The following is a 27,048-nucleotide window of genomic DNA, read 5'->3' as shown; positions in this document are numbered from 1 at the left end:
TTCTCGCCCTCTCGACATGAATGCTAACATTGCATTTGCCTTCTGATGCGCGTTATCACACACGAGGCTTGAGATGCTCAGGAAATAAAGGCTTTTATTTGCTGTTACAACGAAGCTACTAATTATATACACGATCCCAGACTGAGGGGTCCCAGACAGAGCAGTGACCTTTATACCTCTCCCAGGAGGTGGAGCCCGACTGGGATGTACCACAATAACTATAATACAAGGTGTAACAGCCCAACCCTAACCCCAACAGCAACAAGTAGAACAACCCATCCCTAACCCCAACAGCAACATATATACATACTTGTAGTACTGGCCAGACCCTGGCTCAGTACTATCTAGTGGGAACCAACGATGGTTCACCACACCTTCCTAACTGCCGACTGACCTGCACGTTAACCTTAAGAGAATCTTGAACAATGACTCCCAAGTCCCTTTGTGTTTCTGATTTCCTAAGCATTTCCCCATTTAGAAAATAGTCTATGTCTCCATTCCTCCTTCCAAAGTGCATAACCTCACACTTTCCCACATTGTATTCCATCTGCCACTTCTTTGCCCACTCTCTTAACCTGTCCAAGTCCTTCTGCAGCCCCCCTGCTTCCTCAATACTACCTGTCCCTCTACATATCTTTGTATCATCTGCAAAATTAGCAACAGTGCCTTCAGTTCCTTCCTCCAAATCATTAATGTATATTGTGAAAAGTTGTGGTCCCAGCACCGACCCCTGAGGCACACCACTAGTCACCGGCTGCCATCCTGAGAAAGACCCCTTTATCCCCACTCTCTGCCTTCTGCCAGTCAATATCTGTTGCCTGCTTTTGTTTTTGTTTCTGTGATAAAAGATTGGGTGGAATTATCCACTTTCCCCTGGCATGTATTGCGATCATGATGTGGAGATGCCGGTGTTGGACTGGGGTAAACACAGTAAGAGGTTTAACAACACCAGGTTAAAGTCCAACAGGTTTATTTGGTAGCAAAAGCCACACAAGCTTTCGGAGCTCCAAGCCCCTTCTTCAGGTGAGTGGGAATTCTGTTCACAAACAGGGCATATAAAGACACAGACTCAATTTACATGAATAATGGTTGGAATGCGAATACTTACAGCTAATCAAGTCTTTAAGATACAAAGAACGTGAGTGGAGAGAGCATCAAGACAGGCTAAAAAGATGTCTAATGTATGTGTATGTGTATTGACAATACACATCTTTTTAGCCTGTCTTGATGCTCTCTCCACTCACGTTCTTTGTATCTTAAAGACTTAATTAGCTGTAAGTATTCGCATTCCAACCATTATTCATGTAAATTGAGTCTGTGTCTTTATATGCCCTGTTTGTGAACAGAATTCCCACTCACCTGAAGAAGGGGCTTGGAGCTCCGAAAGCTTGTGTGGCTTTTGCTACCAAATAAACCTGTTGGACTTTAACCTGGTGTTGTTAAACTTCTTAATGTATTGCGGTGGCAGAGGCTGCCCGCCATTAGCTGGCAGTGGGATCATCCAGTCCTGCTGTGGTCAATGAGTTTCCCGTTGTTCGCACCCTTCACTGCTGGGGAATGTGGGCTGCAGCGCTTCAAGGAGGCAGCTCACTTGGGCAAATTTAATGTTTATTTATTAGTGTCACAAGTAGGCTTATGTTCACGCTGCAATGAAGTCACTGTGAAAATCCCCTAGTCGCCACGCTCCGACCCATGTTCGGGTACTCTGAGGGAGAATTTAGCATGGCCGATGCACCCAACCAGCACGTCTTTGGAGGGAGAGGAAACTGGAGCACCTGGAGGAAACCCATGCTGACATGGGGAGAACGTGCAGACTCCGCACAGACAGTGACCCGAGGCCGGGAATCGAACCCGGGTCCCTGGCGCTGTGGGGCAGCAGTGCTAACTACCTTGCTGCCCACAACTGGGGATGGGCAATAATTGCTGGCCAGCCAGCAATGGCCATGCCCCACGAATGAATAAAAAATACTCATGGTGAGGGAAGTTGGTGAGGGAAGTTGGGGACAGGGTGGTCACCAGCAACGGGACCAGAACATCCCGCCAGTCGGAATGGCTGAAAAATTTTGGCCAACACTTTTAAGGCTGTGGAATATCTATTAAAGTGCACAAAAGTCATGAAATTGGGTTGAAAGCTACGCTTCACTACTTCAAAGCTATGCTTCACTTTGATGCCAAGTTAGAAGTTTGGTGAAGCATAAATGTTTGTGAGCTAACTTCAATGTTTTGAAAACTGAGACGGTAACACAAACTGATGTCGATTGTCAACATTTGTCTTCTTTTGAAAGGTTGAGGAAAAAACGCACAGGAAGATTTTTTTTAGTGTACTTTTGTCAGATAGACTATTTGTCCATGCAGAAGCTTGTAAGAGGCAGTAATGTGAGGTTCTTTAATTATTTAATTGTGTTTGTGATTCCTAAAATGTGCATGTGACCAGGAATGAAAGTGGCTGTGGTACTTACTGATGGAGACCTCCAAGATACTTGCAACTTCCACAGAAGTACTTGGAGGAAGGCAGTGGCCTAGTGGTATTGTCGCTAGACTATTAATCCAGAAACATAGCTGATGTTCTGGGGACCCGGGGTTCGAATCCCGCCACGGCAGATGGTGGAATTTGAATTCAATAAAAATACCTGGAATTAAGAATCTACTGATGACCATGAAACCATTGTCGATTGTTGGAAAAACCCATCCGGTCCACTAATGTCCTTTAGGGAAGGAAATCTGCCATCCTTATCTGGTCTGGATTACATGTGACTCCAGATCCATAATAAAGTGGTTGACTCTCAGCTTCCCTCGGGCAACTAGGGATGGGCAATAAATGCTGTGTAAGTAGTCTCAGAACACCAAGTTAAAGTCGAACAGGTTTATTTGGTAGCACTTCCAATTGGTGTTCAGTATAGAAAAGTAATAATTCAACACCTGAAGGAGCATGGTAGGTGGTAATCAACAGGAGGTTTCCTTGTTTGACCTGAGGTTATGTGACTCCTTAGGGTCCCAAGCCAATGTCTCTCCCAATAAGTGCTGACCAGCCAGCGACGCCCATGTCCCATGAATGAATAAAAAAAATTTAGAACTCCTTCAAACATATTTGAGATTAAAAGGTGTGTTGCTAATGGGTGTGTTGTAACTGTGTTCAAATCCTTCATTTGTGTTTAGAGTGCTGTTTCATTATTTCTCCTAATTTTCATATCCGACCTATGAAGTAGGGTAGGAGGTTACATCTTACAGATCTAAGGACGACTGCAACAAACTCCAGGAAGACATTAATAAACATTCAGAATGGATGTGTCATTGGTAAATGAACTCCATATGAATAGCCAAGAGGTAATTCATTTTGGTAGGAAGAATAGGGGAGCCTCATTCTCCTTGAAAAGTATGGCCGCAGTGTGGGGATTTGCGAATGCGGAAGGAGGTTTTAGTTGGGTTTCTCCACACTCTGCTTTAATATGCACGGGTGGAGGTTGTGGATTTTGGAAGGGGGTGGAGGAGGGTGGTTACTGATCCCAATGGACGGGATGGTCACCAATCCCGTTGTGGGGTTGGTCATATGAATGCTGATCTGTCACAGTCGGAAGGGTGGTCATCGATCCCAGGTGGGGAGGGGGAATTCAGATCACAGTGGGTGTAGGGATAGGTTGTCTCATCTTGGACTGGCTCTAATTATAGTGGAATCCTATCTTAAGGTAGTATGGATCTTGAGGCGGGGTGGGGGGGGGAAAGGGGCGGGGGGGAGCTTGGTGGTGGTGATGGTTGCCAATTGTGACTGGACATCCGATCACATGGGGGGGTATCCAATTCCCAGTCCTCAGTCCCCGAGCCTCTCTATTCAGACTTTCACCCTTCTAACCCTCCTCGCTGTGCCCACCCAGACATGTCGGCCCAAAGTCCTCAGACTTATGTGAAGCCAGGGGAGACATTTTTGCTTCCTCCTCGGGCCGGCTTGCAATCCCAGTAGTGACCACTACTCTCTTCTGGCACTGTTGAGATCACAGTGCTGCCAGCCAATCAAATTGACCAGAAGTTCTCTAAGAAGGGACTTCCTGTTGCTGGGGGTGGGAGGGGCGAGGGGGTATGGGGGGGAGGTCGGGTGTTAGGCCAGGAAGTCACACTCTGCGCTAATTAAGACCGTCCAAAGTGTATTATCACTGCAGGGCTGCCAGTAAGGGGGAGGCAATGGCCTAGTGGTATTATCGCTAGACTATTAATCTAGAAACTCAGCTAATGTTCTGGGGACTGATGTTCAAATCCCGCCACAGCAGATTTGAATTCAATGAGGAAAATATCTGGAATTAACAATCTACCGATGACCACGAAACCAATGTTGATTGTCAGAAAAAACCACCTGGTTCAGTCAGGTCCTTTAGGGAAGGAAATCTGCCATCCTTACCCGGTCTGGCCTACTTGTGACTCTCGAGCCACAGCAATGTGGTTGACTCTCAACTGCTTTCTGAACAGGGAAACTCGGGATGGGCAATAAATGCTGGCCAGCCAAGTCCCATGAATGAATTTTTAAAAAAGATTTCATGTTGGCAAGGCGCCAACAACTTTTAGCTTGGGCGCGGTGGTGGTGATGGTGGGCAGGTAATCCATCCACACCCACACCCATAAAATCCACCCTTTAAGTTTAGAGTCCCACCAGTAAGCCAGCACCTCTGACACTGCAGCACTCCCTCAATTCTGAAACTCTGAAGTGCCCACTTAGACAGGCCCAAGTTTTAGGCATAAGTTTGCCAACACTGAGACAAGATTGTTGCTACTCTGCTAAGCTTGACACCTAATCAGAAATAGTAAAGGAACGATAAATGTAATTCTAAATCCAAAAACCCAAGAGCCTTGTAATTCGAAGAGTGGAGAGTGTACTGACAGTCTGCAGAACATCATGCATTTATCATTCTAATCTTCCAGATGATTGGAGATAAATGCCAAGAGTTATTTATCAAGATTCTGTCAGTTTCTCTGTCAGCAACAGAAAGTAAAATCAATGACTTCATTGAAAAACCTGCTTAAGGATTCAGCAAAATAAAAGGAAAGGAACAGACTGGATTAAATTCAACTCAGGCAAGTTGGAAATTGGAAGTTGCCAATGGCACAGTGCTGCCAACGAATGGGACGGTGATTTCATAATCATGTCCTTGCTATAGACGGAGTACAGCCAAGGTTTACCAGGCTGATTCCTGGGATGACAGGTCTGTCATAACTCACAGACCACAATCAGTAAGGATAGGCAACAACACCTCCTCCACGATCATCCTCAACATCGGTGCCACACAAGGCTGTGTTCTCAGCCCCCGACTATACTCCTTATACACCTATGACTGTGTGGCTAAATTCCCCACCAACTTGATTTTCAAGTTTGCTGACGACACCACCGTAGTGGGTCGGCTCTCAAACAGTGACGAGAAAAGTACAGGAATGAGATAGAGAATCTGGTGAACTGGTGCAGCAACAATAATCTCTCCCTCAATGTCGACAAAACGAAGGAGATTGTCATCGACTTCAGGAAGCGTAAAGGAGAACATGCCCCGTCTACATCAACGGGGATGAAGTAGAAAGGGTCGAAAGCTTCAAGTTTTTAGGTGTCCAGATCACCAACAACCTGTCCTGGACCCCCCATGCCGACACTATAGTTAAGTAAGTCCACCAATGCCTCTACTTTCTCAGAAGACTAAGGAAATTTGGCATGTCAGCTACGACTCTCACCAACGTTTACAGATGCACCATAGAAAGCATTCTTTCTGGTTGTATCACAGCTTGGTATGGCTCCTGCTCTGCCCAAGACCGCAAGGAACTACGAAAGATCATGAATGTAGCCCAATCCATCATGCAAACCAGCCTCCCATCCACTGACTCTGTCTACACTTCCCGCTGCCTTGGCAATGCAGCCAGCATAATTAAGGACCCCACACACCCTGGACATTCTCTCTTCCACCTTCTTCTGTCAGGATAAAGATACAAAAGTCTGAGGTCACGTACCAACTGACTCAAGAACAGCTTCTTCCCTGCTGTTGTCAGACTTTTGAATGGACTTACCTTGCATTAAGTTGATCTTTCTCTCCCTAACTATGACTGTAATACTACATTCTGCACTCTCTCATTTCCTTCTCTATGAACGGTATGTTTTGTCTGTATAGCGCGCAAGAAACAATACTTTTCACTGTGTGCTAATACATGTGACAATAATAAATCAAATCAAATCAAATCAGGAGAGACTATATTCAGTTAAGATTATATTTGTAATGATATTTATCAGTTAAGATTATATTTGTAATGACTTCAATCAGGCCATTGAGGTTGGCTTATTGGAATATGAACCCCTGATTAAGGATCCAATTGATGGGCTAATCAAGGAGTCTTTGCCTCGTATTTAACCGGGAGTGTCAGATCCTCCAGCACCCCCAGAGGTAGACTGCTGACTGATAGCACTCTGTGTACTGATGTTAGAGTTTGTAAATAAAGGGATTTTGATAAAGGGACTTCTGCCTCCGCAGAGTTCTTACAATATTCACTCAGTTCAGAAGAGTGAGAGGGGATCTCATAGACATTTTTAATATTCTAAAATTAGACAGGGTAGATTCAGAAAGAATGTTTCCGATCGTCAGAGTGTCCAGAACTAGGCGTCATAGTTTGAAGATAAGGGGTCAACTTTTTAGAACTGAGGTGAGGAGCAATTTATTCACCCAGAGGGTGGTGAATGTGTGGAATTCACTACCACAGGATGTAGTTAAGGGCAAAACATTGCATGATTTCAAGAAAGAATTTGATATAGCTCTTGGGGCTAAAGGAATCAAGGGATATGGGGGAAGGGGGGATCAGGATTTTGAATTTGATGATCAGCCATGATTATAATAGAGTCATAGAGGTTTACTTCATGGAAACAGGCCCTTCAGCCCAACTTGTCCAAGCCGTCCTTTTATTTAAACCCCTAACCTAATCCCAATTGCCTGCAGTTGGCCCATATCCGTCTATACCAATCTTATCCATGTAACTGTATAAATGCTTTTTAAAAGACAAAATTGTACCCGCCTCTACTACTACCTCTGGCAGCTTGTTCCAGACACTCACCACCCTCTGTGTGAAAAAATTGCCCCTCTGGACACTTTTGTATCTCTCCCCTCTCACCTTAAACCTATGCCCCCCTACTTTTGGGAAAAGATATTGACTATCTAGCTGATCTATGCCCCTCATTATTTTATAGACCTTGATAAGATCACCCCTCAGCCTCCTACGCTCCAGAGAAAAAAGTCCCAGTCTATCCAGCCTCTCCTTATTACTCAAACCATCAAGTCCCGGTAGCATCCTAGTAAATCTTTTCTGCACTCATTCTAGTTTAATAATATTCTTTCTATAATAGGGTGACCAGAACTGTACACAATATTCCAAGTGTGGCCTTATCAATGTCTTGTACAACTTCAACAAGACGTCCCAACTCCTGTATTCAATGTTCTGACTGATGAAACCAAGCATGCCGAATGCCTTCTTCACCACTCTGTCCCCCTGTGACTCCACTTCTAAGAAGCTATGAACATGTACCTCTAGATCTCTTTGTTCTGTAACTCTCCCCAACGCCCTACCATTAACTGAGTAAGTCCTGCCCTGGTTCAACCTACCAAGATGTATCACCTCCCGTTTATCGAGATTAATCTCCATCTGCCATTCGTCAGCCCACTGGCCCAATTAATCAAGATCCCGTTGCAATTGGACATAACTTTCTTCACTGTCCACTATGCCATCAATCTCGGTATAATCTGCAAACATACTAACCATGCCTCCTATGTTCTCATCCAAATCATTAATAGAAATGACAAATAACAGTGGGCCCAGCACTGATCCCTGAGGCACACCGCTGGTCACAGGCCTCTAGTTTGAAAAACAACCCTCTATAACCACCCTTTGGCTTCTGGCAAGAAGCCAATTTTGTATCCATTTAGATACCTCACCCTGGATCCCGTGCAACAACCTACCATGTGGTACCTTGTCAAAGGCCTTGCTAAAGTCCATGTAGACAACATCAATTGCACTGCCCTCATTGACCTTCTTGGTTACCCCTTCAAAACACTCAATCAAATTTCTGAGACATGATTTTCCACTCACAAAGCCATGCTAACTGTCCCTAATCAGTCCTACAGCATCTAAATGCCTGTAGATCCTGTCTCTCAAAATACCTTCCAACAATTTACCCACCACAGATGTGAGGCTCACTGGCCTGTAGTTCCCAGGCTTTTCCCTGCAGCCCTTTTTAAACAAAGGCACAACATTTGCCACTCTCCAATCTTCAGGCACCTCACCCATGACTATAATGAATGGTGGAGCAGGCTCGAAAGGCCAATTGGCCTATCCTACTTCTAATTTCTATGTTTCTATGATGAACACCGCACCTCAAGAGACATTATTCAGCACAGAAACAAGAATTCTTGGATTTTGTAAAGTTAGTCGCCAACCTGTGTATTCTTAATGAGCCATATTCGCATTCAGCAGCGCACTGTCTGAGCTGTGCTCCCTCTCCTTTCAATGCTATCATTTTGTTGTATTCCTTAATGCAACTTGTTTCTCTGCGAAGGACTTTTCTTCCTTTTGTAATTCCTGAGTTTAGCTTGCATCCTGGATGCTTGCCTTCATCAGCCGGGGCATTGAGTACAAGAGTTGGGAAATCATGTTGCAGATATATAAAGCCTAGGTTAAGCCGCATTTGGAGTATTGCGTGCAGTTCTGGTCACCACGCTACCAGAAGGACATGGAAACTTTGGAGAGAGTGCAAAGAAGGTTCACCAGGATGTTGCCTGGACTCAAGGGTGTTGGTTATGAGTAGCGGTTGAATAAACTAGGATTGTTTTCACTGGAAAAACAGAGGCTGAGGGGAGACCTGACAGAGGTCTACAAAATTATGAGAGGCATAGACAGGGTGGATAGTCAGAGGCTTTTTCTCAGGGTGGAAGTGTCAATTACAAGGGGGCACAGGTTCAAGGTGAGAGGGAGAAAGTTTAAGGGAGATCATAGAATCATAGAAAGAGGCCATTCGGCCCATCGAGTGTGCACCGACCACAATCCCACCCAGGCCCTATCCCCATGTCCCTACATATTTTACCCACTAACCCCTCTAACCTAAGCATCTCAGGACACTAAGGGGCAATTTTTTAGCATGGCCAATCAACCTAACCCGCACATCTTTGGACGGTGGGAGGAAACCGGAGCACCCGGAGGAAACCCACGCAGACATGAGGAGAATGTGCAAACTCCACACAGACAGTGACCCAAGCCGGGAATCGAACCCAGGTCCCTGGAGCTGTGAAGCAGCAGTGCTAACCACTGTGCTACCGTGCCGCCCAGGGGAAGTTTTTCACGCAGACAGTGGCGGGTGCCTGAAACGCGCTGCCTGAGGAGGTGGTGGAAATAGGCACATTAACAACTTTCAAGAGGCATCTGAGTGGGTATAAGAATAGGGAGGGAATAGAGGGATACAGACCAAGTATCCCTCTATTCCACTAGGACGGCACAGTGGAACAGTGGTTAGCACTGCTGCCTCACAGCTTCAAGGAGTGGGGTTCAATTCCCGGCTTGGCTTACTGTCTATGTGGAGTTTGCACATTCTCCCCGTGTCTGCGTGGGTTTACTCCGGGTGCTCTGGTTTCCTCCCACAGACCAAAGATGTGTGGGTTAGGTGCATTGGCCATGTTATGGTGCACCTTAGTGTCCTGGGATGTGTAGGTTAGAGGGATTAGAGTGTAAATATGTGTGTTATGGGGATAGGGCTGAGGGGGGACTGTTGTCGGTGTAGACTCGATGGGCTGAATGGTCTCCTTCTGCACTGTAGGGATTCTATAAATAAATACAGGTTTATTTTAATTTAGTTGGTGCATCATGATCAGCATGGGCCTGGAGGGGCGAAGGGCCTGTTCCTGTTTTTTTTTTGTCCTTTGTTCTTTATGTGCTTTATTTTGGACATATGGGTGGCACAGTGGTTAGCACTGCTGCCTCACAGTGCCAGGGACCTGGGTTCGATTCCCGGCTCGGGTCACTGTCTGTGTGGAGTTTGCACGTTCTCCCCATGTCTGTGTGGGTTTTCTCCGGGTGCTGCGCTTTCCTTCCACAGTCTGAAAGACGTGCTGGTTGGGTGCATTGACCCGATCAGGTGCCGGACTGTGGCGACTAGGGGAGTTTCACAGTAACTTCATTGGTGTTAATATAAGCCTTACTTGTGACTTATAAATAAACTTTAACTTTACTTTTACATTTGCCAGAACAATGAACATCAATTGATAACTGCTTCCAGACTGAGAGATCGCTGCCAACATTTCTGACCCAGTGAAAGGGTTTTAATGCCGTGCAGTGGCAGCTCTCGCATTCTGTGGCAACGTCACTTCATTCTTGAGAGTGCAAGTGTTTCAATCTCTTGACACTCGCAGCAAGTTTGATAGTGAGCTCTAAGAAGGGGAAAATACAATACGAAATTAAGCTTGCAGGGAACATAAAGACTGACACTACGAGTTTCTATAGATACGTGAAGAGAAAGAGGATGGTGAAGACAAATGTAGGTCCCCTACAGACAAATGGGGGAATGTATAATAGGGGGCAAAGAAATGACCGAGCAACTGAATACATACTTTGGCTCTGTCTTCACAAAAGAGGACATAAATCAAATGCCAGAAATGTTGGAGAATTCAAGATTTAGTGAGAGGTAAGAACTGAACGAGATCAATATTAGTAGAGAAATGGTGCTGGGAAAGTTGATGGGATTGAAGGTAGACATATCTCCAGGTCCTGATAATCTACATCTCAGGAAGTAGGCTCTTAAGGAAGTGACTCTCGAAATAGTGGATGCATTGGTGGTCATCTTCCAGGATTCTATAGACTCTGGAGCAGTCCCTGCAGATTGGAGGATAGCAAATATCACTCCACTTTTCAAAAAGGGAGGTAGAGAGATAACAGGGAATTATAGAGCAGTAAGCTTAACATTGGTAGTGGGGAAAATTCTCAAATCCATTATCAAGGACTTTATAGCAGAGCATTTAGAAAGCAGTGGCAGGAGCAGACAGAGTCAGCATGGATTTTTGAAGAGGAAATCATGCTCGACAAATCTGTTGGAATTCTTTGAAGATTAACTAGTCGAGTTGACAAGGGGGAACCAGTCGATGTGGTATATTTGAACTTTCAGAAAACGTTTGACAAAGTCCCATACAAGAAATTATCGTGCAAGATTAAAGCGCATGGGATTGGGGGAAGTGTATTGAGATGGATAGAAAATTGGTTGGCAGAGAGGAAACAAAGAGTAGGAATTAATGGGTGCTTTTCAAATTGACAGGCAGTAACTAGTGGGGTGCCACAGGGATCGGTGCTGGGACCCCAGCTGTTCACAATATATATTAATGATTTAGATGTGGGAACAAAATGTAACATCTCAAAGTTTGCAGATGGTACCAAGTTGGGTGGGAGGGTGAACTGTGACGAGGATGCAGAGATCCTTCAGAATGATCTGGACAGGTTGGGTGAGTGGGCTAATCAATGGCAGATGCAGTATAATTTGGATAAGTGTGAGGTTATTCACTTTGGAAGCAAAAACAAGAAGGCAGATTACTACCTGAATGGCTGTAAATTGGGAGAGGGGAGTGTGCAGCGGGACCTGGGTGTCCTTGTGCACCAGTCACTGAAGGTAAGCATGCAGGTGCAGCAGGCGGTAAAGAAGGCAAATGGTATGCTGGCCTTCATTGCGAGAGGTTTCAAGTACAGGAGCAGGGATGTGTTGTTGCAATTATACAGGGCTTTGGTGAGGCCACACCTAGAATATTGTGTGCAGTTTTGGTCTCCTTTTCTGAGGAAGGATGTTCTTGCTCTTGAGGGAGTGCAGCGAAGGTTTACCAGACTGATTCCAGAGATGGCGGGACTGATGTATGAGGAGAGATTGATTAATTTAGAATTGTTTTCGCTGGAGTTCGGACGAATGATGGGGGATCTCATAGAGAGTTATAAAATTCTAACAGGACTAGACAGGGTAGATGCAGGGAGGATGTTCCCGATGGTGGGGGAGTCCAGAAATAGGGATCACAGTCTGAGGATTCAGGGTAGACTATTTAGGACAGAGATGAGGAGACATTTCTTCACCCAAAGAGTGATGAGCCTGTGGAATTCATTACCACAGGAAGCAGTTGATGCCAAAACATTGAATGTATTCAAGAGGCGGCTGGATATAGCACTTGGGACAAATGGGATCAAAGGTTATGGGGAGAAAGCAGGATTAAGCTATCGAGTTGGATGATCAGCCATGATCATAATGAATGGCGGAGCAGGCTTGAAGCACCAAATGGCCTCTTCCTGCTCCTATCTTCTGTGATTCTTTGTTTCTATGAGTTTTTGCCAGGCCCATGATCATTAATCGGCGTTGATTCTCAACTCGCAGGCTGGGATTTTCCAGGCCCCACGTGGCGTGTTTTCTGCCAGCGGGAGCAGTTCGCTATTGGGTGCCGACGGGATCTTCCAGTCCTGCCAAAGTCGATGGCAATTTCAGTCATCAGGGAAGTTTTCTCGTCCCGCCTGTCATGGGAATCGTAGTCGGGGGTGGGGGGGGGGGGGGGGGGGGGGGGGGGGGGTGGCGGGGTGGGGGGAGGCAGAACATGTAAAGGTCTGTTGACCTCAGGCGGGATTTTCCGGTTTTGGGGCGAGTGCGGCCTGAAAGCCCTGCCCATAGAGTCATAAAGATATACAGCACAGAAACAGGCCATTCGGCCCAGCTTGCCCATGCCGACCAGGTTTCCTAAACTGAACTAGACCCATTTGCCTACGTTTGGCCCACATCCCTGTAAATCTTTCCTATCCATGTACCTGTCCAATGTGTTGCTTTCCTGTTCCACTGCCAGGAATCCGCCACGGGGGTGGGGGGTTGCTTTCGGTGGGACCAGAAGATCCTGCCGGCAGCAAGGATTGGGAAAACCCACTAACGGGATATGTCCTCCTCACCACAAATTGCTGTGAATTTCTTTTACAAGCTGATAATGGTGCGCTCATTATACTTAAGATTATTCTCCAGAAGAATTCAAGTATTTTCCCCCAAAACTGTTCAACACAAAATTACTGGAGTTAAAAAGCCACTGCTTCATGTAACAGTTGAATGAATTCTGGATTAATTTTATTCCAGTTGTGATTTAATAACAAATTGCCCGATAAAATATGCATTGCTTTGCTATCACATTGAAGTTACTCTTACATTAATTAGAGGTTTCATTAATCTACACGATGATTTTATTTAAAACAAGTGAAATGTAGCTGCATAAACCAACCTAACTGACAATCGATGAATCGTCTACAAAACTAGTGCGTCAATAATTGCGCAGAAGTTGCTGGAGCGGGTGGTTCTCATGACATGTATCGCGAGTTGCACATTTCCTCTCATCCTTCAACTTGAACACTTTCAGTGACTAAAATAGAAAGCAAATTACTGCGGATGCTGGAATCTGAAATCAGTGGAATCTCAAATCAGCGACGCCAGTTGTTGGATGAGTGAGGTCAATGGCGAATCTGAGACCACGGCGAATGACAACAACAGTCTTTCTCCACCAGCATGTTATAGGGCGGCACGGTAGCACAGTGGTTAGCACTGCTGCCTCACAGCTCCAGAGACCTGGGTTCGATTCCCGGCTTGGGTCATTGTCTGTGCGGAGTCTGCACGTTCTCCTTGTGTCTGCGTGGGTTTCCTCCGGGTGCTCTGGTTTCGTCCCAGTCTGAAAGACGGGCTGGTTAGGTGCATTGGCCATGCTAAATTCTCCCCCAGTGTACCCAAGCGGGCGCCGGAGTGTGGCGACGAGGGGATTTTCACAGTAACTTCATTGCAGTGTTAATATAAGCCGACATGTGACACTAATAAATGTAAAAAACTTTGAAACTTAATTGCTCCCTTGAAACATCTCTTTTATGGCAGCTAGTGTTGTCATGATGTGGAGATGCCGGCGTTGGACTGGGGTAAACACAGTAAGAAGTTTAACAACACCAGGTTAAAGTCCAACAGGTTTAGTTGCTAGTGTTGTAAACAGGGGGAGTGATTTACCTCTGTGCATCCCAGTTACTCCTCTCCGATGCTGCCAGGGGTGTTCTTCACTGTTCCTGTCTCACCCAGTAAGAAGTTTAACAACACCAGGTTAAAGTCCAACAGCTTTATTTGGTAGCAAAAGCCACACAAGCTTTCACCCGGCCAGAGTGCGGAAGGTTGGGCGAGACAGTGGCGGCTGTGGTTTGCAGTCTGCGAGTCTCAATGAAGATTTTTCAATCTGATTGGTTGAAGAGCCTTGCTCCTTGCTCATAAATGCCACAGATCTCCTGTAGTGGGTGCTGCACTGTGATCTGTTGATACACTAGTGAAAGGTCTTGGGCAGCACCATCGAGGTGAATGATGAAGGCTACTCCTCCACCACTTGGAGCAAAAATCCAGATCTTTCTCTATGTGAAGGGAAACACATACACCGGGACCTCCGATCTCGACTGTGGCTAGGATTCTCCTGAGCTGTTGCAGTGAATGGAGTTTTGGCTGAGCGCCCAATTTTCCATTCTCGCTGGCAGAGGAACGGGAACAGACAAGATCGGGGAACCCCGCCCTTTATGTAATGGGGGAGGTGGTGGTGTCATGGTAATGTCACTATACTACTAATATAGAGGCTCAGATTAAGGCTCTGAGATACGTGGGTTCAGATCTGGTGGAACTTAAATTCAATTCATAAAACGGGAATTGAAAGCTACTCTCGGTGATTACTGATTGTTGTTAGAAATCTATTTCTTTAATTAATTTATGGGACATGGGCATCACTGGCTGGCCAGCATTTGATTGCCCATCTCTGGTTGCCCTTGGAGGGCAGTTGAGAGTCAACCACATTGTTGCAGTTCTGGAGTCACATGTAGGCCCGACCAGGTAAAGATGGCAGATTTCCTTCCCTAAAGTACATTAGTGAACTAGATGGGTTTTTCCGACAATCGGCAATGGTTTCATGGTCATCAGTAGATTTTTAATTTCAGATATATTTTGTTGAATTTAAATTCCACCATCTGCCATGGTGGGGTTCGAACCCAGGTCCCCCGAACATTAGCTAGATTAGTAGTCTTGCGATAATACCACTAGGCCATTGTCGCCCACTATTGTCCTTTAGGTTCTGCTGTCCTTACCTTGTCTGGCCTGCATGGTGACTCCAGAACCACAGAAGTATGGTTGACTCTTACCTACCCCCTGAAATGTCCTGGCGAGAAACTCCGTTCATGGGCAATTGGGGATGGGCAACAAATGCTGGCCTTGCCAATGATGCCCACAGTTTAGATTGTTCCTTTATGGGTTTGTGAGGCTGATTGACATTGTATCAGAAATGATCACTTTAAAAAGGAACCGACTCTGCCAATGATCATAGCATCCGAAGTGCAGAAGGAAGCCATTCGGCCCATCAAGTCTGCAACAACCACAATCCCACCCCATATCCCCATATATTTTACTCTACCTATCCCCCTGACACTAATGGGCAATTTAGCAAGGCCAATTCACCTAACCCACACATCGTTGGACTGTGGGAGGAAATAGGAGCACTCGGAGAACACCCACGCAGACATGGGGAGAATGTGCAAACTCCACAAGGACAGTGACCCAAGCTGGGAATCAAACGGGGTCCCTGGTGCTGTGAGGCAGCAGTGCTAACCACTGTGCCACCGTGCCGCTTTACATCCAGTGATGAGTTTACAAGAGAGTTTACAAGATAGTTTACAAGATAGTTAATGACCATCATCCCAGTACTTAAGAAAAGCCAAGCAGCGTGCCTTAATGATTATTGTCCAGTGGCTCTGACATCCATCATTATGAAGTGTTTCGAAAGGTTAGTCATGAATCAATTCCAGCCTTCCAGACTGCCTGGATCCTAGTTTGCCTACCGCTGCAACAGGTCCACAGCAGATGCCATCTCCCTGGCCCTGCACTCAACCCTGAAACACCTAGATTACAAGGAAATCTTTGTCAGACTGCTATTTATTGACTACAGCTCAGCCTTCAACACCATTATTCCCACGAAACTCATCTCCCAACTCCGTGGCCTGGGCCTTGGCTCCTCCCCCTGTGACTGGATCCTGAACTTCCTAACCCACAGACCACAATCAGTAAGGATAGGCAACAACACCTCCTCCATGATCATCCTCAACACCAGTGCCCCACAAGGTTGTGTTCTCAGCCCCCTAATATACTCCTTATACACCTATGACTGTGCAGCCAAATTCCCATCCAACTCGATTTTCAAGTTTGCTGATGACACTACTGTAGTGGGTCGGATCTCAAACAATGACGAGACAGAGTACAGGAATGTGATAGAGAATCTGGTGAACTGGTGCGGCAACAATAATCTCTCCCTCAATGTCACCAAAATGAAGGAGATTGTCATCGACATAGAGTCATAGAGGTGTATAGCATGGAAACAGGCCCTTCGGCCCAACTTGCCCATGCCGCCCTTTTTATTAAACCCCTAAGCTAATCCCAATTGAACAAAGAACAATACAGCACAGGAACAGGCCCTTCGGCCCTCCAAGCCTGCACTGATCATGTGTTCCTAATTAGACCATCCGTCTGTATCCCTCTATTCCCAGTCTGTTCATGTGGCTATCTAGATAAGTCTTAAATGATCCTAGCGTGTCTGCCTCAACCACCTTGCTTGGTAGTGCATTCCAGGCCCCCACCACCCTCTGTGTAAAAAACATCCCCTGCATATCTGTATTGAACCTTGCCCCCCTTACCTTGAACTTGTGACCCCTTGTGTTTGTCATTTCTGACCTGGGAAAAAGCTTCCAACTTTTCACCCTATCTATGCCCTTCATAATTTTATAAACTTCTATTAGGTCGCCCCTCAACCTCCGTCTTTCCAGGGAGAACAACCCTAGTTTACTCAATCTCTCCTCATAGCTAATACCCTCCATACCAGGCAATGTCCTGGTAAACCTTTTCTGTACTCTCTCCAAAGCCTCCATGTCCTTTAAAACTGACAAAGCCCCAGGGCCTGATGGCATCTTTCCTCGACTGCTCAGGGAGACGAGAGGTGAAATTGCTGGGCCTCTGACGGAAATCTTTGTCGCTTCTTTGGACACGGGTGAGGTCCCTGAGGATTGGAGGATAGCGAATGTGGTCCCGTTGTTTAAGAAGGGTACCAGGGATAACCCAGGAAATTATAGGCCGGTGAGCTTGACGTCCGTGGTAGGGAAGTTGTTGGAGAGGATTCTTAGAGACAGGATGTATGTGCATTTAGAACGAAACAATCTCATTAGTGACAGACAGCATGGTTTTGTAAGAGGGAGGTCGTGCCTTACAAATTTGGTGGAGTTTTTTGAGGAAGTGACAAAAACAGTCGATGAAGGAAGGGCCGTGGATGTCGTCTATATGGATTTCAGTAAGGCATTTGACAAAGTCCCACATGGCAGGTTGGTTAAGAAGGTTAAGGCTCATGGGATACAAGGAGAAGTGGCTAGATGGGTGGAGAACTGGCTTGGCCATAGGAGACAGAGGGTAGTGGTCGAAGGGTCTTTTTCCGGCTGGAGGTCTGTGACCAGTGGTGTTCCGCAGGGCTCTGTACTGGGACCTCTGCTATTTGTGATATATATAAATGATTTGGAAGAAGGTGTAACTGGTGTTATCAGCAAGTTTGCGGATGACACGAAGATGGCTGGAATTGCGGATAGTGAAGAGCATTGTCAGGCAATACAGCAGGATATAGATAGGCTGGAAAATTGGACAGAGAGGTGGCAGATGGAGTTTAATCCGGATAAATGCGAAGTGATGCATTTTGGAAGAAATAATGTAGGGAGGAGTTATACAATAAATGGCAGAGTCATCAGGAGTATAGAAACACAGAGGGACCTCGGTGTGCAAGTCCACAAATCCTTGAAGGTGGCAACACAGGTGGAGAAGGTGGTGAAGAAGGCATATGGTATGCTTGCCTTTATAGGACGGGGTATAGAGTATAAAAGCTGGAGTCTGATGATGCAGCTGTATAGAACGCTGGTTAGGCCACATTTGGAGTACTGTGTCCAGTTCTGGTCGCCGCACTACCAGAAGGACGTGGAGGCATTGGAGAGAGTGCAGAGAAGGTTTACCAGGATGTTGCCTGGTATGGAGGGTCTTAGCTATGAGGAGAGATTGGGTAGACTGGGGTTGTTCTCCTTGGAAAGACGGAGAATGAGGGGAGATCTAATAGAGGTATACAAGATTATGAAGGGGATAGATAGGGTGAACAGTGGGAAGCTTTTTCCCAGGTCGGAGGTGACGATCACGAGGGGTCACGGGCTCAAGCTGAGAGGGGCGAAGTATAACTCAGACATCAGAGGGACGTTTTTTACACAGAGGGTGGTGGGGGCCTGGAATGCGCTGCCAAGTAGGGTGGTGCAGGCAGGCACGCTGACATCGTTTAAGACTTACCTGGATAGTCACATGAGCAGCCTGGGAATGGAGGGATACAAACGATTAGTCTAGTTGGACCAAGGAGCGGCACAGGCTTGGAGGGCCGAAGGGCCTGTTTCCTGTGCTGTACTGTTCTTTGTTCTCTTTGTTCCTTCTGGTAGTGTGGTGACCAGAACTGGATGCAGTATTCCAAATGTGGCCTAACCAACATTCTACATAACTGCAACATCATATGCTAGCTTTTATACTCTATGCCCCGTCCAATAAAGGCAAACATGCCATATGCCTTCTTCACCATCTTTTCCACCTGTGCTGCCACCTTTAAGGATCTGTGGACTTGCACACCCAGATCCCTCTGTGTGTCTATACTCCTGATGGTTCTGCCATTTATTGTATACCTCCCCCCTGCATTAGATCTACCAAAATGCATCACTTCGAATTTATCTGGATTAAGTTCCATCTGCCATTTCTCCGCCCAATTTTCCAGCCGATCTATATGCTGTTGTATTCTCTGACAATGTTCATCACTATCTGCAACTCCAGCAATCTTTGTGTCATCCGCAAACTTACTAATCAGACCAGCTACATCTTCTTCCAAATCATTTATATATATCACAAACAGCAGAGGTCCCAGTGCAGAGCCCTGCGGAACACCACTAGTCACAGACCTCCAATCAGAAAAAGATCCTCCACTGCTACCCTCTGTCTTCTATGGCCAAGCCAGTTCCGTACCCATCTAGCTAGTTCACTTTTGATCCCGTGAGATTTAACCTTTTGCACCAGCCTGCCATGAGGGATCTTGTCAAATGCTTTGCTAAAATCCATGTAGACGACATCCACGGCCCTTCCCTCATCAATCATTTTTGTAACCTCCTCAAAAAACTCAACCAAATTTGTGAGGCATGCCCACATTTGGCCCATATCCCTCTATACCCACCTTCCCCATGTAACTGTCTAAATGCTTTTTAAAAGACAAAATTGTACCCGCCTCTACTACTATCTCTGGCAGCTTGTTCCAGACACTCACCACCCTCTGTGTGAAAACATTGCCCCTCTGGACACTTTTGTATCTCTCCCCTCTCACCTTAAACCTATGCCCTGTAGTTTTAGACTCCCCTACTTTTGGAAAAGATATTGACTATCTAGCTGATCTGTGCCTCTCATTATTTTATAGACCTCTATAAGATCACCCCTCAGCCTTCTATGCTTCAGAGAAAAAAGTCCCAGTCTATCCAGCCTCTCCTTATAACTCAATCCATCAAGTCCGGGTAGCATCCTAGTAAATCTGTTCTGCACTCTTTCTTGTTTAATAATATTCTTTCTATAATAGGGTGACCAGAACTGTACACAGTATTCTAAGTGTGGCCTTACCAATGTCTTGTACAATTTCAACAAGACGTCCCAACTCCTGTATTCAATGTTCTGAACGATGAAACCAAGCATGCTGAATGCCTTCTTCACCACTCTGTCCAACTGTGACTCCACTTTCAAGGAGCCATGAACATGTACCCCTAGATCTCTTTGTTCTGTAACTCTCCCCAACGCCCTACCATTTACTGAGTAAGTCCTGCCCTGGTTCAATCTACCAAAATGCATCACCTCGCATTTGTCTAAATTAAACTCCATCTGCCATTCGTCAGCCCACTGGCCCAATTGATCAAGATCCCGTTGCAATTGGAGATAACTTTCTTCACTGTCCACTATGTCACCAATCTTGGTATCATTTGCAAACTTACTAACCATGCCTCCTATATTCTCATCCAAATCGTCAATATAAATGACAAATAACAGTGGGCCCAGCACTGATCCCTGAGGCACATCGACTTCAGGAAGTCTAGAGAAGAACATGCCCCTGTCTACATGAACAGGGATGAAGTAGAAAGGGTCAAGAGCTTCAAGTTTTTAGGTGTCCAAATCATGAACAACCTGTCCTGGTCCACTCATGCCGTCACTATAGTTAAGCAAGCCCACCAACACCTCTACTTTCTCAGAAGATGAAGGAAATTTGGCATGTCAGCTACGGCTCTCACCAATTTTGACAGATGCACAATAGAAAGCATTCTTTCTGGTTGTATCACAGCTTGGTATGGCTCCGGCTCCAAGTCCGCAAGAAACTACAAAAGGTCATGATACAAAATTCTGAGATCATGTACCAATCGACTCAAGAACAGCTTCTTCCCTGTTGCCGTCAGACTTTTGAAAGGACCTACCTTGCATTAAGTTGACCTTTCTCTACACCCTAGCTATGACTGTAACACTACATTCTGCACTCTCTCGTTTCCTTCTGTATAAACGGTATGGTCTGTCTGTATAGCGCACAAGAAACTGTACTTTTCACTGTATGCTAATACATGTGACAATAATAAATCAAATCAAATGTGCAAATCCCATACTGCCACCTTCTTCTGTCAGGAAAAAGATACAAAAGTCTGAGGTCACGTACCAACTGACTCAAGAACAGCTTCTTCCCTGCTGCTGTCAGACTTTTGAATGGACCTACCTCGCATTAAGTTGATCATTCTCTACACCCTAGCTATGACTGTAACAATACATTCTGCACTCTCTCATTTCCTTCTGTATGTCCGGTATGCTTTGTCTGTATGGCGCGCAAGAAATAATATTTTTTACTGTATATCAATACATGTGACAATAATAAATCAAATCAAATCCATCAATTGGAGCGTTAAGAGTGAAATGCTGCTGTATGACGCCAATGGCAGAGCAGTGTAAATTGACCAACAAGTTCTGAGCCTTCACAACTATCACTGTATCTCTTACGCTCCTGAATTTCCTGGTTGATTTGCACATTAGTGACCCTGTGCGTCATTAATTCTCCGTTATGTCTCCAGCAGGATGTGCAGCAACATTGCACACAGTGATCTCCAGGCTATACCGGTAATGCAATAATCAGCGCAGGATGTACCATGGAGTAGCTCCTCATAGTTGATAATTGGCTAGTAATTGGACACTCCAGGGAAGCAAACATTGTCTTGGAAGACAGTCATCAATTAACTAGTCATCAAATTTTTATCTCATAGTGATGCGTATGTTAGAAAGCATAACAAGGAGTAATCCAAAGCGCTAAATGTCAATATTGTACCTTTGAGAACCATTGAGAAGTTACAGTGCAGAATGAGGCCATTCAGCCCATCATATCTGTGCCAGACCAGAAAAAAGAAGAAAAAGAAGCAACTAGCCGTGCATTTTAATCCCACTTCCCAGCCCCTGGTTTGCAGCCTTACAGGTTACAGCACTGCAGATGCAAATCCAGATGAGTTGAATGTTTCAGCCTCAAGCACCAACGTAGGCAGTGAGTCCCAGACGTCCACCACCCTCGGGCGAAAGAAGTTTTCCTTATGCTCTCACTAATCCTTCCACCAATCATCTTAAACCTGTGCTGTAGTTGAGAATTCTGATTTATTCTAAATGCCCAACATGAGGAAAATTAGCAGCTAGTGTTTTAACATGTGGTTTGAGAAGAATAAAAAAAACTTAAGTAACATCTTAATAATGTCTCTCCGAAATGAATTTGTAACATGCCAGTAAAATGAAAGATGTACTCATGGAAGATATCAGCACAAGTCGGGCACAAATTCTGCAACAAAGTAAATTACCCAGCCAGGCCGGGTGATAATACCAAAAGATAAAGGTGTCTTTTGGTATTAGAGCCGGTTTAAACTGGTTAGAGAAATGCTGAATCATAAGAAGCCATTTTTGGGAGAGAACTTCCGTAAAACAGACAGACGAAGGACAGGTCAATATTTGAAGGTGTCAAAATATGATTGATTAAAGTTCATGCCATTGTTAGATTGACAGAACAGTGAATGAATGAAATTGTTTTTAATTAAGTGTTGGGTTGTGCAATCTGATAATGGAAACTATAAGCAATTCTACTCTTTGGCACGAAATCGGAGATCTTTTGTGAAAGCTGCTCGCTCATTAGCTGTGTAGGTGGAACCATTCATCTCCCATTTTGGCCAAAATGAGATTTGTCTTGTCTTAATTGTATGTTTGTCTGATTATTGTTAATTTGTAATGTTTTTGATTCTTACATGTCAATGTTTTAATAAATCTAGTTTAAGAATTTCATTGAACTGAATGAACTTTTTTTGCCTTTGTGAAATGAAATGTTTAATGAAAAGATTTAGTCCTTAAATTAATCAGGCCACCTAAAACAATTTCACACAACATATACCTTCTGGCAATTGACCCCACAGCTAGGGGAAAACAAGTCTTTCCTCACTACCCTATCTAGGCCCCTCACAAGTTTGTACTCCGCAATTCGGTCACCACTTAGCCTCCTATGTCCTGAGGAAAACAATCCCATCCTATCCAATCTCTCCTCGTTGCTTCAATTTTCAAGTCCTGGCAACATTCTTGTTAATCTCCTCTGCACTCTCTCCAAAGCAATGATGTCCTTCCTGTCATGTGGTAACCAGAATTGTACACAAAATCCCAGCTGTGGCCCAACCAGCATTTTATGGGCGGCACGGTGGCACAATGGTTAGCACTGCTGCCTCACAGCACCAGGGGCCTGTGTTCAATTCTGGCCTCGGGTGACTGTGTGGAGTTTGCACGTTCTCCCCGTGAATGCGTGGGTTTCCTCCGGGTGCTCCGGTTTCCTCCCACACTCCAAAGATGTGTGGGTTAGGTTGATTGGCCATAGTAAATTGCCCCTTAGTGTCAGGGGAATTAGCAGGGTAAATAAATGGAGTTATGGGAACAGCGCCTGGATGGATTGTGGTCAGTGCAGACTTGATGGACCAAATGGCCTCCTTCTGCATTATAGGGATTCTATGATTCTATATTGTCCCCTCGATACATCTCTGCTTTTGCATTCAATACTTTACCCTTTAAAAGAAAGCATTCCATCTGTTTTTTTTCCATCTTGTCCATCTGTCCTGCCACCTTCAAGGACCTGTAGACATGCTCTCCAAGGTCTCTCACTTCCTCAACCCCTCTCAGTATCTTACCATCCACTGTGTATTCCCTTGCTTTGTTTGCCCTGTCTAAATGCATTACCTCAAACTTTTCCGGATTGAATTTCACTTGCCACTTCTCTCCCCATTCAACTAAACATTGATATCATTCTGGAGTCGATAGCTATCTCCTTCACTGTCAACTACACGGCCAATTTTTGGTTCATCTGCAAATTTCCCAATCATGCCTCCCACATTTAATTCTGAATCATAAATATATACAACAAACAGCAGGAGCCCCAACACTGAGCCCTGTGGAACACCACTGGAAACTCTTTTCCATTCACACCCATCGATCATTGCCCTTTGTTTCCTGTCACTGAGCCAATTTTGGATCCGACCTGCCAGATTTCCTTGTATCCATAAGAACATAAGAACTAGGAGCAGGAGTAGGCCATCTGGCCCCTCGAGCATTCTCCGCCATTCAATAAGATCATGGTTGATCTTTTCGTGGACTCAGCTCCACTTACCATAAACCAGCTCGCTCACCATAACCCTTAATTCCTTTACTGTTCAAAAATTTATCTAGCCTTGCCTTAAAAACATTCAATGAGGTTGCCTCAACTGCTTCACTGGGCAGGGAATTCTACAGATTCACAACCCTTTGTGTGAAGAAGTTCCTCCTCAACTCAGTCCTAAATCTGCTTCCCCATATTTTGAGGCTATGCCCCCTGGTTCTAGTTTCACCCACTAGTGGAAACAACTTCCCTGCTTCTATCATATCTATTCCTTTCATAATATTATATGTTTCTATAAGATCTCCCCTCCTTCTTCTGAATTCCTATGTGTATAGCCCCAGTCTACTCAATCTTTCCTCATAAGCCACCCCTCTCAACTCCGGAATCAATCTAGTGAATCTCCTCTGCACCCCCTCCAGTGCCAGTATATCCTTTCTCAAGTAAGGAGACCAAAACTGTACACAGTACTCCAGGTGTGGCCTCACCAGCACCTTATACAGCTGTAACATAACCTCGCTGTTTTTAAACTCCATCCCTCTAGCAATGAAGGACAAAATTCTATTTGCCTTCTTAATTACCTGTTGCACCTGCAAACCAACTCCTTGAGATTCATGCACAAGGACACCCAGGTCCCTCTGCACAGCAGCATGCTGCAATTTTTTGCCATTTAAATAATAGTCCATTTTGCTGTTATTCCTACCAAAATGGATGACCTCACATTTATCAACATTGTACTCAATCTGCCAGACCCTCCCCCACTCACTTAGACTATCAGCTGAAAGTTTGCAGACTTTCAGCGTCCTCTGCACACTTTGCTCTGCCACCCATCTTAGTGTCATCTGCGAATTTTGACACACTACACTTGGCTCCCAACTTCAAATCATCTATGTAAATCGTAAACAATTGCGGTCCCAACACTGATCCCTGAGGCACACCACTAGCCACTGATCGCCAACCAGAAAAACACCCATTTACCCCCACTCTTTGCTTTCTGTTAATTAACCAATCCTCTATCCATGCTAATACTTTACCCGTAACACTGTGCACCATTATCTTATGTAGCAGTCTTTGGTGCGGCACTTTGTCAAATGCCTTCTGGAAATCCAGATACACCACATCCATAGATTCCCTGTTGTCCACTGCACATGTAATGTTCTCAAAGAATTCCACCAAATTAGTCAAAGATGATCTTCCCTTCATGAACCCATGCTGCGATCCCATGAGATCTCACTTTTTTGACCAGCCTACCATGTGAGAACTTGTCAAAAGCCTTACTGAAATCCATGTCGACCCCATCTGGAGTATTGTGAGAAGTTTTGGGCCCCGTATCTAAGGAAGGATGTGCTGGTCTTGGAAAGGGATCCGGAGGAGGTTCACAAGAATGATCCCTGGAATGAAGAGCTTATCGTATGAGGAACGGTTGAGGACTCTGTATCTGTACTCATTGGAGTTTAGAAGGGTGAGGGGGATCTTATTGAAACTTACAGGATACTGCGAAGCCTGAATAGGATGGACGTGGAGAGGATGCTTCCACTTGTAGGTAAAACTAGAACCAGAGGGCACAACCTCAGGCTAAAGGGATGATCCTTTAAAACAGAGATGAGGAGGAATTTCTTCAGCTGGAGAGTGGTGAATCTGTGGAACTCTTTGCTGCAGAAGGCTGTGGCGGCCAGGTCATTGAGTGTCTTTAAGACAGATATAGGTTGATTCTTGATTAATAAGGGGATTAGGGGTTATGGGGAAAAGGCAGGAGAATGGGGATGAGGAAAATATCAGCCCTGATTGAATAGCGGAGCCGACTCAATGGGCTGAGTGGCCTAATTCTGCTCCTATGTCTTCTGGTCTTTTGGTCTTATCCACTGTACTACCTTCATCAATCCTCCTTGTTACTTCCTGAAAAATTCCATTACATTAGTAAGACACGATCTTCTCCTAACAAAACCATCCTGACTATCCCTGATCAACCTGTGCCTTTCTGAATTGCTTTCAATCATTTGCCCACCATCATAGTCAGACTGAGGTGCCTATAGTTTTCTGGCCTATCACTCACACCCTTTTTAAATAATGACACAACATTTGTAGACCTCCAATCCTCCGGTACCTCACCAGCATCTAATGAGGGTTGGAAAATGATCCTTAGAGCATCTGTTATTTCCTCTTATGGTAATTGTCCCATCGACTGTTCCATTCCATTACCTTAGGGCTTCTCCATACTGATGCTTCTGTGGATAAACTCCTTTGGTTTAAAGAGTTTCAAAGCCACTAGGAATAGTAAATAACAAAGAATAATTGTAAAGAGTTATGTTCAGCAGGTATGCAGATTACACCTGTCAGTCAGCGATAGCTACAAAAAACCTTTTTCTTTCGGCATTACCGGTCATTGATTTAAATTTTTAAAAATACCTTCAAAGACGCCGGACCTAAGATTAAACATTGAACTGTTGAATTTTCCTTCCCCTTTATATCAGCGGAGGTGATTTGCCCATTTATTTTCTTGATGTGGAGATGCCGGCGTTGGACTGGGGTGGGCACAGTAAGAAGTCTCACAACACCAGGTTTAATGTCCAACAGGTTTATTTGGAATCATGAGCTTTCGGAGCGCTGCTCCTTCATCAGGTGAGTGATCAGGAACAATCCTAAGTGTTAAATGTCACTTTTGTGCCACAGAACCATTGAGAAGTTACAGTGATGAAGGAGCAATGCTCCGAAAGCTTGTGATTCCATTTATTTTTTTTAACAGGTAATCATTTCTGTTAAGATATCAAGGAGAGGAATTTCATACGAACATTTTGATTGTTCTATATTGTTGTCTAAACCTTGCCACATTAGCTACGTCACAGCAGAAATGGGGGTAATCATAGAAACATAGAAAAATCAAATCGATCCTCAATCTGGTGAAATGGCGCAATGACAATAATCTCTCTCTCAATGTCAGCAAAACAAAAGAGATTGTCATTGACTTCAGGAAGCGTAGAGGAGAACATGCCCCAGAGTCTGGGGTAAATTGGAAGGGGGTGGGGGTTTGGTGGGTGGAATCAGAGCCAGTGAGAGGAGATCAGGGAATAGGAGACGGGGGGAGACTAGACGATTGGAGACAGGAAGGTGGGAAACCAGGGGATCAGACAGTGGGGGAGATCGGAGCTGGGGACAGTGGGTGGGGATGGAATTAGAGTTTGATTTGATTTGAGTTGATTTATTATTGTCACATGTATTAACATACAGTGAA

This window comes from Mustelus asterias, chromosome 2 (genome assembly GCF_964213995.1).
Source record: "Mustelus asterias chromosome 2, sMusAst1.hap1.1, whole genome shotgun sequence".
Lineage (NCBI taxonomy): Eukaryota > Metazoa > Chordata > Chondrichthyes > Carcharhiniformes > Triakidae > Mustelus > Mustelus asterias.
This window is presented reverse-complemented; position numbering follows the sequence as displayed.